A 13,609-nucleotide genomic window follows, 5' to 3' on the forward strand; every position below is an offset into this window, starting at 1 on the left:
CTCATCGGATCAAAACGCACGGCAATGTAGAGCAACGCAGCACATCATGCTGCTGTACATTGCCATGAATGAAGTGTACATTTTGTACACTACAAATAACATTTTTTACAAAACAAAAAAAAAAAAAAAAAAAACGTGAGTCGTGTGATATGTTGAATTACACACCACACTGCTCCCTACCACAGCTGGCATCGTAGTGGTAAAGCACTGCAGAAGATCTCTGTTGCTTTGTGAATACAGCGTGAGCATTCGCTTAGCTCCTCTGAACACCTTTTTTTTCCTGTCAGTAAAAAATCATTTATTCTGGCTTTTACAAAGCATCAACCAGCAAACGCATGTACGCGCCAAAATGTCTACCACTTATGCGCATTATGCGTGTACCCTGTATTTTTTCAGCCCAAAAGAAAGCTCCTCTCCTGAACGCGCTGGTGATTTTTTCTGCTTGTAAATGCTTGTAAGGCTAGGGCAATAGAAATGGTTGTCATGTCCTCCGTGTTTCCCTCCTCGTTGGGCGCCAAGCAAAGGTCACATGAGAGGCCTACTCCTGGACGGTCCCTTCTGGGCTACGCTAGGCACCTGTAGCAGGACCACTTTTACTACACATGGGGTACCTTTACTTTTATGCCATTTTCATCAATGCCCTGGGACAAGGCTAAGGCCGGCCATAGGGAATACTCGATTCGGAGGTCAGTGGCTGTTAGGGCACTGGCTAGTATCAGAACAAGATATAACCCCCACATTCTTTACTGACTAAACCCCCACAGCATATCCGAGTGCTGTGAGATAAAAAATGTCATCTTCATCTTTAGCTTATTGGCTTACGTTTAAAAAGCAGCACGTCAGAACGAAGGCAGTCAATCAGATTCCCCCAGACAAATAAGCGTCTGGTGAAAGGCAGCAGATTTTTATTTTTTATTTCTGCATTCTGTAACAGCCCTGTAAATGCTGAAATGTCACTGTCAAGTACAGGGCTGTTACAGAATGCAGAAATAAAAATTAGAAATTACACTGTGCTCTATATCGCTACCAATAGTCCTGATTTTATTAAAACAAGTCCTCATGCTGTTAAATTAGTAAACTCTGAGAACTAATGAAAGTGCCATATATAATCTATAAAATAAAAGAATAGAACCTGAACCCTTCTCTGATTATATAGATTATATATAGCACCTTCATTAGTTCTCAAAGTTTACTAATTTAACCAACGTAAGGAATTGTTTAAGCGTATGTAAACTGTGTTCAAACCACACATGTGATGTATCCCCGTAAACGTTAGAGCGAGAGCAATAACTCTAGCACTCGACCTCCTCTATAACTCAAAAAATATAACAAAACACAGGACAGACAAAGACAAAACAGACAGAGTGACAAAGACAGTTGGGACTTTAAATGAGGCGGTGCCTGCCCAGGGCTAGCCGCCTCCATCCCTGTTCATTGTATAAGGGGGAAAGGGGAATGTGAAGGATAAAATGGGGGATAAAAAGGGATATTGCAGGGGATCAGCATGTTGGTAGAATATATATAATGTGGTATGAATTATATATAAAATAAAAGTACATGACATAGCATCAATGTAAAATAGTTTATAGAAAAGCCGATGCCCTATATAGGTATTAATGAGGTAAAAAGGGAAAGGGGGGGACCAAAGCGGGACGTTAGGTATTCCTCCTGGCATTCCCTGTTGTCACCTCATTTGCCCCCTGATGCTGCTCTGAGCACCTTTACCCTTTCACATTCTCTATCACTGCCCTTGGTGGTTTGGACACTTTTGCACCCTATTCCTTAATTTTCACTCCCATGGCTTTCCTATTTCTTTTGATTGTTACCTAGCACTGAGGCACCTCCCCCCCTTTTTCCCCCCCTCATTTTTCACCTTTATTCACCCTTTCACTTTTGCTTTCACAATTTGCACCTCACTTTCTTCAGTCACCATTATTCACTCAATATCATTGCTGGGTGTGGCCTTTTACGTATATTCTCCAACATACATATATACACTCTCTCATATTTTTATATATTTTTACCAATTAGTTTTCTCCTTTTTCAGCATTCCTGAATTTTTTCAGATGATCCAGCTTATCTCCCTCGATTAATTGAATTTAATTCATCTAGGTATTTATACTTACCTCTAGATTTACCCTTTATATCAACTTTATTACTCCCTACCTGTCACTGTAGTCACAGTGAAAAACTTTCTTTATATTAATCGAACATCCTTACCCATAGATATCCTTGGAGATCAACATCTTGATATCATCTCCCAAACACTTTTGTCACCTTCATGACATCGTAGAATGCCTGTGTGGTGTGCCTTTGTCCCCAGTCTGGGCTCCTACAGCTCCCGGAACAGACTTCTCTGACCCCTTGGGAGCACCCATCTACAACATCTTGTATGAAATGACCTTCCCTTGAAATTATGATTTGGGGTGCACTTGGCTCCTGACGAGTGGAATGTATCCACGAAACGCGTCGAGTCTAACATGGATGCACTCCTTACCAATATTAACATGTTACCTGTTTTAATGTTTTTATCAATGATCTATTTTTCTCATTGTGTATTTCTTGAGTTATGATTTGGTATTTACGATGCCTTTTATTACATTGGGATTGTGCCATTTCACACATGTATTGTTGATGTCACCTGTATCAATGTATTTATGCCATATATGCTATTTTCTCATGACATACATTAAAACCTTTATCTTTATAAAATTGCATTCTTTATTGTGACCACCGACTCCGCACACCTCATTTAAAGTCCCGCTTTGGTCCCCCCCTTTCCCGTTTTACCTCATTAATACCTATATAGGGCATCGGCTTTTCTATAAACTATTTTACATTGATGCTATGTCATGTACTTTTATTTTATATATAATTCATACCACATTATATATATTCTACCAACATGCCGATCCCCTGCAATATCCCTTTTTGTCCCCTATTTTATCCTTCATATTCCCCTTCCCCCCTTATACTCCTCTATAACTCTAAACATGTAATGGGGGGAGTAATTTACTAATCTCAAAGAATTGCACCGCACCGGTTCTTTTTTTCTCGCCGCGTTAAATTAATTAACGTAACGCACGGGTGAATTTGAGATAGTGAAAGCAATAGTGAATTCCGATTCGAGTGGCATTATTGGCAATCACGGCTTTTACAATTATCAGTTTCAAATGAAACTGGCAAGCAGGAATTGTACTCAGCACTGTGGTGTAGTGGTATCTGCACGTATACTCTAACTGATCTCTCGTGGGTTCTAGTCTGGCCATCAGCACCTCAGTTGTGTTGGGTGGGGTTTTTTTTTTTTTTACATCTACAGCTTGTAACATTTTCCAAGTGGTAAAATTAATAATAAATTCATGCAGCTAAGATGATTGGACATGCCCTGTGAAGCGTTCACACATTTGCCAAGTGACAGCTTTCACAGCTATCTCTTTATGTGATCTTTCTGGGGATTATGAACCCATGGTTGCAGGGCGCATATTTCACACTCATAACCACTACACCATGGAGCAAGCAGTTATGTGTGCAATAGCGGGTGCTCCTATGCAATTGTGCAACCAGCCACTTATATCAAGAGATGGTCAATATGTCATCACAGGAGCCATTTCACAAGTCCATCTCAACACAATGCTCAATAAAACATCTTCAATATTGTCCGATTTTTGCAATTCTACAGATTAATGCTATTCTGCTCCCCTGAAATTCATGTGGCGGCGGGGTTAATTACGGCTTCACCTTTTTAACTATATCCTTCACTTTCAAACCAAAGTAGGTGATGCCGTCTTTGGGTCTTGAACCCATGCTGTTACAGTTAGGAAAGCTACCCGTTAAACTATTGTCATCAGCACAATCATACTCACAATATGTATTAGTTACATCATTCATCAATCAACATACATCCACACACTCTAGACTCTCCTCCAATCCTGCATCGTTTCTCAATTTGCAAACATTATCACATGGGACATGTTTTCTTTCTAATTCTATTCTTAGCATTGATCTTAGACTTATATTGCTATTAGATATTTAAATATCCAACTTTTTGAATGTCTTATTCATATTTCAAGAGAATGTTGAGTACTATTGCTATATGTGCATTTTCGGCTCATGGGGCTCCTTTCCAATCCCCACATAACCGTATTCTGCATAGTAAATTACTGATTTTCAACTTACTCAGAAGCACCTAGGTTATGGGTACAAATCACAACCATGACATCACTTCGATGAATTTTTCAATATGAGACTTTTTTTGGGAGAGGGGGGGGGGTTAAAACCTAGCCAACTATGCATAGCACAGATGGCACAATCCCAATTTGAAACGTATGGGTGTGGTCATACTTCCTTGGAGCTACAATCGTTAAGACATTACAATGGATGGAGAATTTGATGCACACCAAGCAAATATGTGTCCGGTATGGGACCCTCAACATGTCTTACCAACACAGCCCCTCATAGTCCAACACTCCACTTTGCCCCACACCTCAACACAACACTGTCCCATCTCTACTTTGTATTCAATCCCCTCACATCACCAGGAGCAGCATGTAAAGTGCAAGGCCCAGGCATTGGCAGCTTAAGTCTGTGAAGCACAAGAAAGAAGTGACATACTTGTTCATTTGCAAACTTATTTTGTTTTATTTGACAGCTTAGGAGGGATGCAGCAAGGTCACATTTAGAGGCTCAAGTCCTTGTGCCTTTACTGCGCCAGCCCAGGATCTTTGGCCCATATCTAGCTTTGGAAAACATGCGGGACTCGGATATCTTGGGCAGGTTCTTGCAGAGTCAAGAACCAATTCTGCACCTCTACCAGCTCATACAGGAAAGGCATAGCCAGGTTGCTGTTCAGCTTCCAAGCCACCTCTGATGTGCCAGGGTGTTCATGTTGGTGATCGAGGCCAGACTCAAAGTTCTGAATGAACCTTCTGCACACTGCTATACACCCTTTGTAGCAAACTGTGTATAAAAACAGGGATTTTTAGTTCGCATACATTGCAATGCATGTTTAACCACTTTACCACCGGAGGATTTTGCTGTCTTACGTCCAGGCCACTTTTTGCGATTCGGCACTGTGCGAATTTAACTGACAATCGCGCGGTCGTGCGACGCCGTACCCAAACGAAATTTACGTCCTTTTTTTCCCACAAACAGAGCTTTCTTTTGGTGGTATTTGATCAACTGTGCGATTTTTACTTTTTGCGCTATAAACAAAAAAAGAGCGTAAATTTTGAAAAAATAACAATATTTTTCACATTTTTTTATATGAAATTCCCCCCAAAAAAAATGTAAAAATCAAACATTTTTTTAATTTTTGGCCAATTTGTTTTCTGCTACCTATACAGTAAAACCTTGGATTGCGAGCATAATTCGTTCTGGAAACATGCTTGTAGTCCAAAGCACTCTTATATCAAAGCGAATTTTCCCATAAGAAATAATGGAAACTCAGATGATTCGTTCCACAACCATTTATTTATAAATCTTTCAGTTTATAGTCTATATACAAAGATTATAGCAATGTGATAGGTTGTGTCATCATTAAATGTCTATCCACAAATGGCGCCTCCACTAGGGGATTAGAAGCAAAATCCAGCAGGAGCTACAGAGTATAAAAGAGAAGAGAGATGCCTCTAAGTGTAGCAATATGGTTACATTTAATGAAGGTACAACATTTAGCAACTCACATGGTGGATGATTAAAGAGGCACATCTAAGTATGCAGGCATCCGGGGTAAAGCTGTCCACATAGACCATTTTCTGAACCACTGGCTCTCACCGATGTCAGTCTGCAATTGTGATTGGGAAGAATAGCCTGCAGTAGAGTGATCTGAAAGCGAGACTTTGAATCGGTCATGGAGCGCAGCGTGGAAGGGTGTGATATAGATGGCTGTGCGGAGGATGGTCTATGTGGACAGCTTTTCCCCCGGATGCCTGCATACTTAGATGTGTCTGTTTTAATCATCAACCATGTGAGTTGCTAAATATTGAACCATCATTAAATGTAACCATATTGCTACACTTAGAGGCTCCTCTCTTCTCTTTTATACTCAGTTGTGACATGACGCTACTTGTATATCAAGACATCGCTTGTATATCAAGTCAAAATTTATTTTAAAAATTTGCTTGTCTTGCAAAGCGCTCTCAAACCAAGTTACTCTGAAACCAAGGTTTTACTGTATTTGGTAAAAAAAAATCACAATAAGCGTATTTTGATTGGTTTGTGCAAAAGTTATTGCGTTTACAAACTTTTGGAAAGATTTCTGTCATTTTTGGTGTTTTTTTTTTAACGAGTAATGGCGGCGATCTGCGATTTTTTTTTGCAGGACTGCGACATTGCGGCAGACAGATCAGACCCTTGACTGACATTTTTGATTCTTTTGGGGGTACCAGTGACATTACTACAGTAATCAGTGCTATAAATATGCACTGTTACTGTAAAAATTACACTGGCAGGGAAGGGGTTAATTTTATTGGAGAGGGAGGGGTTAATGTATGCCTGGTGCTTACTAACGTTTGTGGGGGGAGGTGACTGAGTGACATAGGGACCGATCGAAGGTTCAGCTATGCTGAACCCTGCAATCTGTCACTGCCTGTCACTTAGGAGATCCGCCCGCTTTGTTTACACAAGCGGGCGGATCTCCAGACTCGATTCCCCGACGATCGGGGAAGAGCAGCGGCGATCGCCGCCGCTCCTCCCCTCGCCCGAGCCTCCGGCGGCGCGCATGAGGCGCCCACAAGGGGAGGAGTCCAGCAACGTAGGACTACGTCGCTGGACGGGAACTAACCACTTTGCCGCAGTAGAGCTCCAGTGAGCGGTCGGCAAGTGGTTAAAGCGGTATTAAACCCCAAAACAAAAATTTTATATATTAGAACTTATCAATCATTAGATGTGATGGCTGCATTCGTTTTCTTTTGTTAGGCTTTTTTCCTTCTGTCTTTATCTGGTGATCTGCCCAGTAACACACCTCTGGTATTAGAGGCACCTTTGAACATCAGCATTTTTAGTCTGGAGGGAGAACAGTGTCATTTGTACTGGAAGATTTAACGACTTCCGGACCGCCCACCATATGTCCTTAAATACCGGAGTTATGGAAGCAGATAGCTGCCATAACCCCGGTATTTTCTTACATGGCCGGCGGTTCTCTTTCACATAAAAGTGGTCCCAGCGGCGGATTTGCCACAGTCGTTTTCCCCGCCTACCTGAGCCGCCGGTAGCGGGGGAAACAATCCGATCTCCTATGTTGCTGGGCAGGAAGTCGAGTGAGGGTAAGATGGCCCCCACTCGACTCTATGCCCTTGGAGGACCGGAGCTACGTCAAATGCCCCTTCCACCCAACGACCTAAAAGGGCCAAATCTTTTTTTTTTAATGAAAAAAATATATATTTTTTTGATCCCAGATCTTACATTAACCAATTAAGGACCAAGACTATTTCTGACATATGTTGTTTACAAGTTAAAATCAATATTTTTTGCTAGACAATTACTTGCCGCAAACATTTTATATACATATATATATATATATATATACACATACATACATACAAAGTGTGTGTGCTAAAAAATATATATATATATATATACACACACACACACAAAGACTCTGGAGACTAAAATGGCGGTCGTTGCAATATTTTTTGTCACGCAGTATTTGCTCAGTAGTCTTTCAAACGCAATTTTTTGGGAAAAAATACACTTCACTGAATTTAAATTTAAAAAAAGCTAAACACTAAAGTTAACCCAATTTTTTTGTATATTGTGAAAGATGATGTCACGCTGAGTAAATAGATACCTAACATTTTGCGGTTTTAAATTGCGCACACTCGTGGAATGGCGACAAACTACAGTACTTAAAAATCTCCATAGGCGACATTTTAAAAAATGTTAACGGTTACCAGTTTAGAGTTACAGAGGTGTTCCTTTGCTAGAATTATTGCTCTCACTCTGACGATCACAGAGATACCTGTGATTTGAACACCGTTTTCATTTGTGGGCGTGACTTATGTATGCATTCTCTTTCGTGTGCGAGCCCACAGGGGCACTTTACATTTTTATTTTCCTATTTATTTTTGTTTTTAAAAAAATTATAAAAATCTGATCACATTTATTGCTGTGACAAGGAATGTAAATGTCCCTTGTGACAGTAATAGGCAGTGACAGGTATTCTTTATGGAGGGATCTGGGGTCTAAAACACCCCCTGACCCCTCCACTGCACTTCAAAGTATTCAAAACGCTGAAATCTGCATTTTTGAATACTGACACTTTTTTTCTTTTTAATCGGCGCCATTGGCAGCCGAGTAAACCAGAAGTGACGTAGCTGCCGGGTTACATGATTGGAGACCCGATTGAAGCTGAATCCGGCTTCGTTTGGGACTTCAACCAGCCGGCGGATGTGCCGACTGGTTGCTCGAGTCCAAGCCGCCGAAGGCAGCAGGAGGGGGGCTTCCCTTCTCGCTCGCTGGGATAACGGCCGAGCGGCTGCTGAGCCGCATCTTTTGTTATCTCCTGAAAGCCGACCTCCGGCTCTAAAAAACTGTACGGCTGCAGGCTTCACTCCGGTACAACTCCTTCTTCAAGCCGACGTACAGGTACATCAGTTTGCGGGAAGTGGTTAAAGAGGACCGGTCATGCTTATTTTTATTACAAGGGATGTTTACATTCCTTGTAATAGAAATAAAAGTCATCAAAAAAAATAAAAAATTTAAAGGGACAGTGTAAAAATAAAAAGTAACATGAATAATAAAAAACAAATTAAAGTGCCCAGTCCCTTGGAGCTCATGGGCAGAAGCGAACCTGCGAATGCATACGCAAGTCATGCCCACATATATAAACAGTGTTTAAACCACACATGTGAGGTATCGCCATGATCATTAGAGCGAGTGTAATAATTCTAGCCCTAGACCTCCTCTGTAACTCTAAACTGGTAACCTGTAGACATTTTTAAAGCATCGCCTATGGAGTACCAAATTTGTCACCATTCCATGAGCGTGCGCAATTTTGAAGCATGACATTTTAGGTATCAATTTACTCTGCGTAACATTATCTTTCACATTATAGAAAAAAATTGGGCTAACTTTACTGTTTTTTTATTTTTTTATTTAAAAAAAATGTATTTTTTTCCCAAAAAATTGCATTTGTAGGACCTCTGCCCAAGTACGGTGTGACATAAAGTATTGCAGTGATCTCCATTTTTTTCTCTAAGGTCTCTGCTAAAAAAAAAATATATATATAATGTTTGGCAGTTCTAAGTACTTTTCTAGCAAAAAAAATACTGATTTTAACTTGTAAACAACAAATGTCAGAAATAGGCCTGGTCCTTAAATGAAGCCAAACTCCAGCTTGCACTTTGTAAACAAAACAGCAAACAGTTTTTTCCTTTTGAGATAAAGTTTTTACATAAATAGGTAATTCCTGTCTGGCCAGTCCCTACTTTAAATTACACTACACTATTCTATAAAATGCTAAATGATAATCACTGCTAGCATACTTCAGTGGATATAGTGCCAGTATGGGGCAAATAGACATAGGCTGTAGGCAAGCTACAGGTTCAGGTCTGGTCACTAATCTGAACTACTGCACATATATATATGTATATATCTATATATATATATATATATATATATCTATATATATATATATATATATATATATATATATATATATATATATATAAAACCCAGCAGGTGCTAAAAGGGTATGACTACATGTCAACAATAGAAAATTTGGACTGAACCCTCTGCACATTGCAATACACCCTTTCTGCAAACTTTTGTAAAAACAGGGATTTTTGGTTCACATACTTTGCAATGTATGTTTAAGCTGGCCAACTGCGTCAAAGTAATCCCTCTCTGGCCAGACCTACACTACACTAAACTACGCTAGCTACACTACACTACTTTACTTTGCTCTAAACTATACTATTCTACACTACACTACACTACTCTACTATACTCTACACATCAGTACACTACATGACACAACACTACACTACAGTACTTTGCTTTACACTACACAGCACTATACTATGCTATATATGATTGCACTGCACTACACTACACTACTCTACACTGCACTACTCTACACAACATTACTCTTTGAAACACATAACACTATTCTACTCTACACAACATGACACTATTCTACACTACTCTACACCACAGTACACTATCTACACATCACTACGCTGCACTACATGACACAACGCTACACTACTGTACTTTGCTTTACACTACACAGCACTATAGTATGCTACATATCATTGCACTGCACTACACTACACTACACTACTCTACACTGCAGTACTCTACACAACATTACTGTTTGAAACACATAACACTATTCTACTCTACACGACATGACACTATTCTACACTACACATACTACGCTGCACTACTCTACACCACGGTACACTAACTACACATCACTACGCTGCACTACATGACACAACACTACACTACTGTACTCTACACTACTTTGCACTACTCTATACATCACTACACTATTCTACACTACTCTACATGACACTACTCTGTACAACACTACTCTGCACGTTACAACACTATTCTACACTATACAACACTAAACTACTCTACACTGCTCTACTTTACATAACTGAACTTCATTGCATAGCACTACTCTACACATCATTACTGTACACTACTCTACAGTACATTGCACTAAACTACACTATACTGCACTGCTCTGCACAACACTATATTACTCCACGCTATATTACACTACTGTACTCTACACTACAGTACACATTACTATTCTGCACTACTCTACTGTACTATACACTATGATACTCTACATGACACTACTTCACACAACACTGCACCATAATACAACACTACACTCACAACACTACTGCATTTTTTTTTTTTGTTTTTTTTTTTGTTTTTTGTTTTTTTGTTTTTTTGTTTTTTTATAATAATTTTAAAGGGTAAAGGGTAAAAGGGTTAAATATACATATTTACAAAAAGATACATGGAGAAATATCTTTCCTCCGTCAGTCTCCCAAGGTAGGTGGAGTGGAATTCCTGGGAGCAGGGTGGCACGATGGGGGTGTTGTCACACTCTCCTTCACCGTCTCAGCAGACGCTCTCTGGTTCTGTTGGAAAAACACAGGTCAGTTAGATATAGAGCACCATTTGTACAATACCATTTTCATCATTCTCAAAGAAAATCCGAAGAGCTGCAAATTCTTCAACACTTAGGAAGGGTATCTCCTCGTCGCGGATTCTCCGATGATTGGGCGGAGGAATAAAGGCCCGGCAAAGGGGACAAGTAGAACTCTGCTCCCTCCACTGGCCGATGCATCCAGTGTGGAACTGGTGGGTGCACGGCAGAATTGTAGTCTCCTCTCTCATGTCCTCCAGGCAGATGGTGCAAATGGGCTGTTCACTTACTGCTGGCCTCTGCAGTGCCGGGTCTCTCGGAGAGCGACTTCTGTGAGAGGATCTGGTGTTCCGTTGTCTCTCTTGAAGTCGTGCTCTAGAACGAGTCCTGTGCGCTATAGGAGATTCTTGGCCTGTAATAACAATGACTGGAGTTGAATTAAAATGAACAATAAACAATTTAGTGCAGCGCTATAGTTCTAATACATCCCACTAACAGTGTGTAAATAGGCAGTACATATAAATATCAATTCAATCCATGTTAATATCCAGCTTTTCATTAATTATTCTCCACCCAAAACTGCAGACATTATAAACATCCCATATAAGTGTCACATTCAAAGCACATAATATCAAAATGACAGAGTGTTTCTCAAGTGGGGCTTCAATCCATGCAAATCCACCCAAAACTTTGCCACCTATTGTTAACTCTTTTTTACCAACAAGGGATAAAGATAATACTGGGTCCAGGCATGTCTAGAAGGGCTCTTTTCCTCCTAAAGGTAGCAAACACTTATGGCTTTACCTCCCCAGGTGATAAAATATAAGAGAGAACTCATAGTGCTTCCTGTAACACCATCATTTATTAAAACTCCTATTAAAAGCACTTTGTAGTGAAGTATGGGCTTCAATACAAAAGCTTTGCCGTGTTGCAACAAAATCACATTAACATAACGTATAGGGTGATGCCACCGGTGGGATCTCTGAGGGATTCCATGCAAACGTGAGGAGAGCAGTGAGTGGCAGAGCGGTGTATTGTGATGGGAGCGGTGAGCGGCCATATACACCCTACATGAAAATACTATTTTATTGAAAGCCATACTGGTTTTATACAATGTAATTGCTTCCAATATAAGTTTTGATAAATGATGGTGTTACAGGAAGCACTATGAGCTCTCTCTGATTTGTATTAGCTGGGGAGGCAAAGCCACAAGTGTTTGCTACCTTCAGGAGGAAAAGAACGCTTCTAGACTTGCCTGGACCTAGTATTATCATTAACCCTTGTTGGGAAAAAAAAAAGCATTGTAACCAGGTGAACTGGTGTTCCTTTTGGGAGTGGAGTTAACATCGTGGTGGAGAATCGTGGTGGATCTACCTGGATTGAAACCTTACTTGGAAAGCAATTGGTCATTTGAATATAAGGTGTTTTGAATGTGACAGGTATATGGGATGTTTATAATGTTTTGGATGGAGTCATTGAGAATCTTTTTGATTTTGGTTGGAGCAACTGAGAATCACAATTGAAACGATATGCACATGTATCTCTATGGGGTGGATTTACTAAAGGCAAATAGACTGCGCACTTTGCAAGTGCAATTGCTCTCATTTTCTCCAGAGCTTAGTGAATGTGGTAAAGCTTCACACTGTAAAAATTATCCAATCGGGTGCAAGGAAAAATAAACAATATTTTTGCTTGCACAGGATTGGATGATGGAAATCAACAGAGCTTCCCCTCATTTACTAAGCTCTGGGGAAAATGAGAGTAACTTCCCTTGTAAAGTGAACAATCAATTTATCTGCAGTAAATCCACTCCTTTGTGTTTTCATTGTGACACTTACAGTACATGGGATCATGGGCGTCCGCAGGTAGGGGCAAGGGGGCGGGGGGGGGGGGGGGGGCAAATGCCCCCCCCCCCCCCGGAATCTCAAGTTCCCCTTTCAAATGACTGTTAAAGCGGAGTTCCACCCAAAAATGGAACTTCCGCTTTAGGTAGTCTTAACCCCCTGACATGCCACATTTGGCATGTAATTTTTTTTGGGGGGGGGGGGAGCGGGTACCTAGTTTTGACAAATACCCGCTCCCACTTCCGCTCGGAGCGCCACAGCGCCCTGAGGGGAAGTTCTCCTCTCCCCCTCCCTCCCTGCAATCTTCTGGGACATGTCAGAGGTCCCAGAAGATTGCCGGCCAATCAAGACACGCAGCGCAACTCGCGCATGCGCAGTGCGTACCCGGCTGTGAAGCCGCAAACTGTCACAGCTGGATGCCCACACCAGTGATACCGGCGCCGCTGAGACCAGAGGGAGAGGATCGAGGCTTCGGGCAGGCGCATCGCTGGACCGTGGGACAGGTGAGTGTGTGTTTATTAAAAGTCAGCAGCTACACTTTTTGTAGCTGCTGACTTTTAATAAACACAGAAAAGACTGGAACTCCACTTTAAGTCACTTTATACCATCCTGTCTGCTCTGTTTATTAATCCTGTGTGCCCCGGTGTCTGTG

The 13,609-nt window shown here is 40.9% G+C and overlaps 1 protein-coding gene across 2 annotated transcripts in view; it reads left to right on the plus strand.

Moving 5' to 3' along the window:
• Positions 1-13,609, plus strand: part of LOC309552113 (cationic amino acid transporter 2-like) — a 251,702-nt gene that overhangs the window by 198,649 nt on the left and 39,444 nt on the right. The gene's annotated exons all lie outside the window — the stretch shown is intronic.

This window comes from Pelophylax lessonae (assembly GCF_965119305.1).
Source record: "Pelophylax lessonae genome assembly, chromosome: 4".
Lineage (NCBI taxonomy): Eukaryota > Metazoa > Chordata > Amphibia > Anura > Ranidae > Pelophylax > Pelophylax lessonae.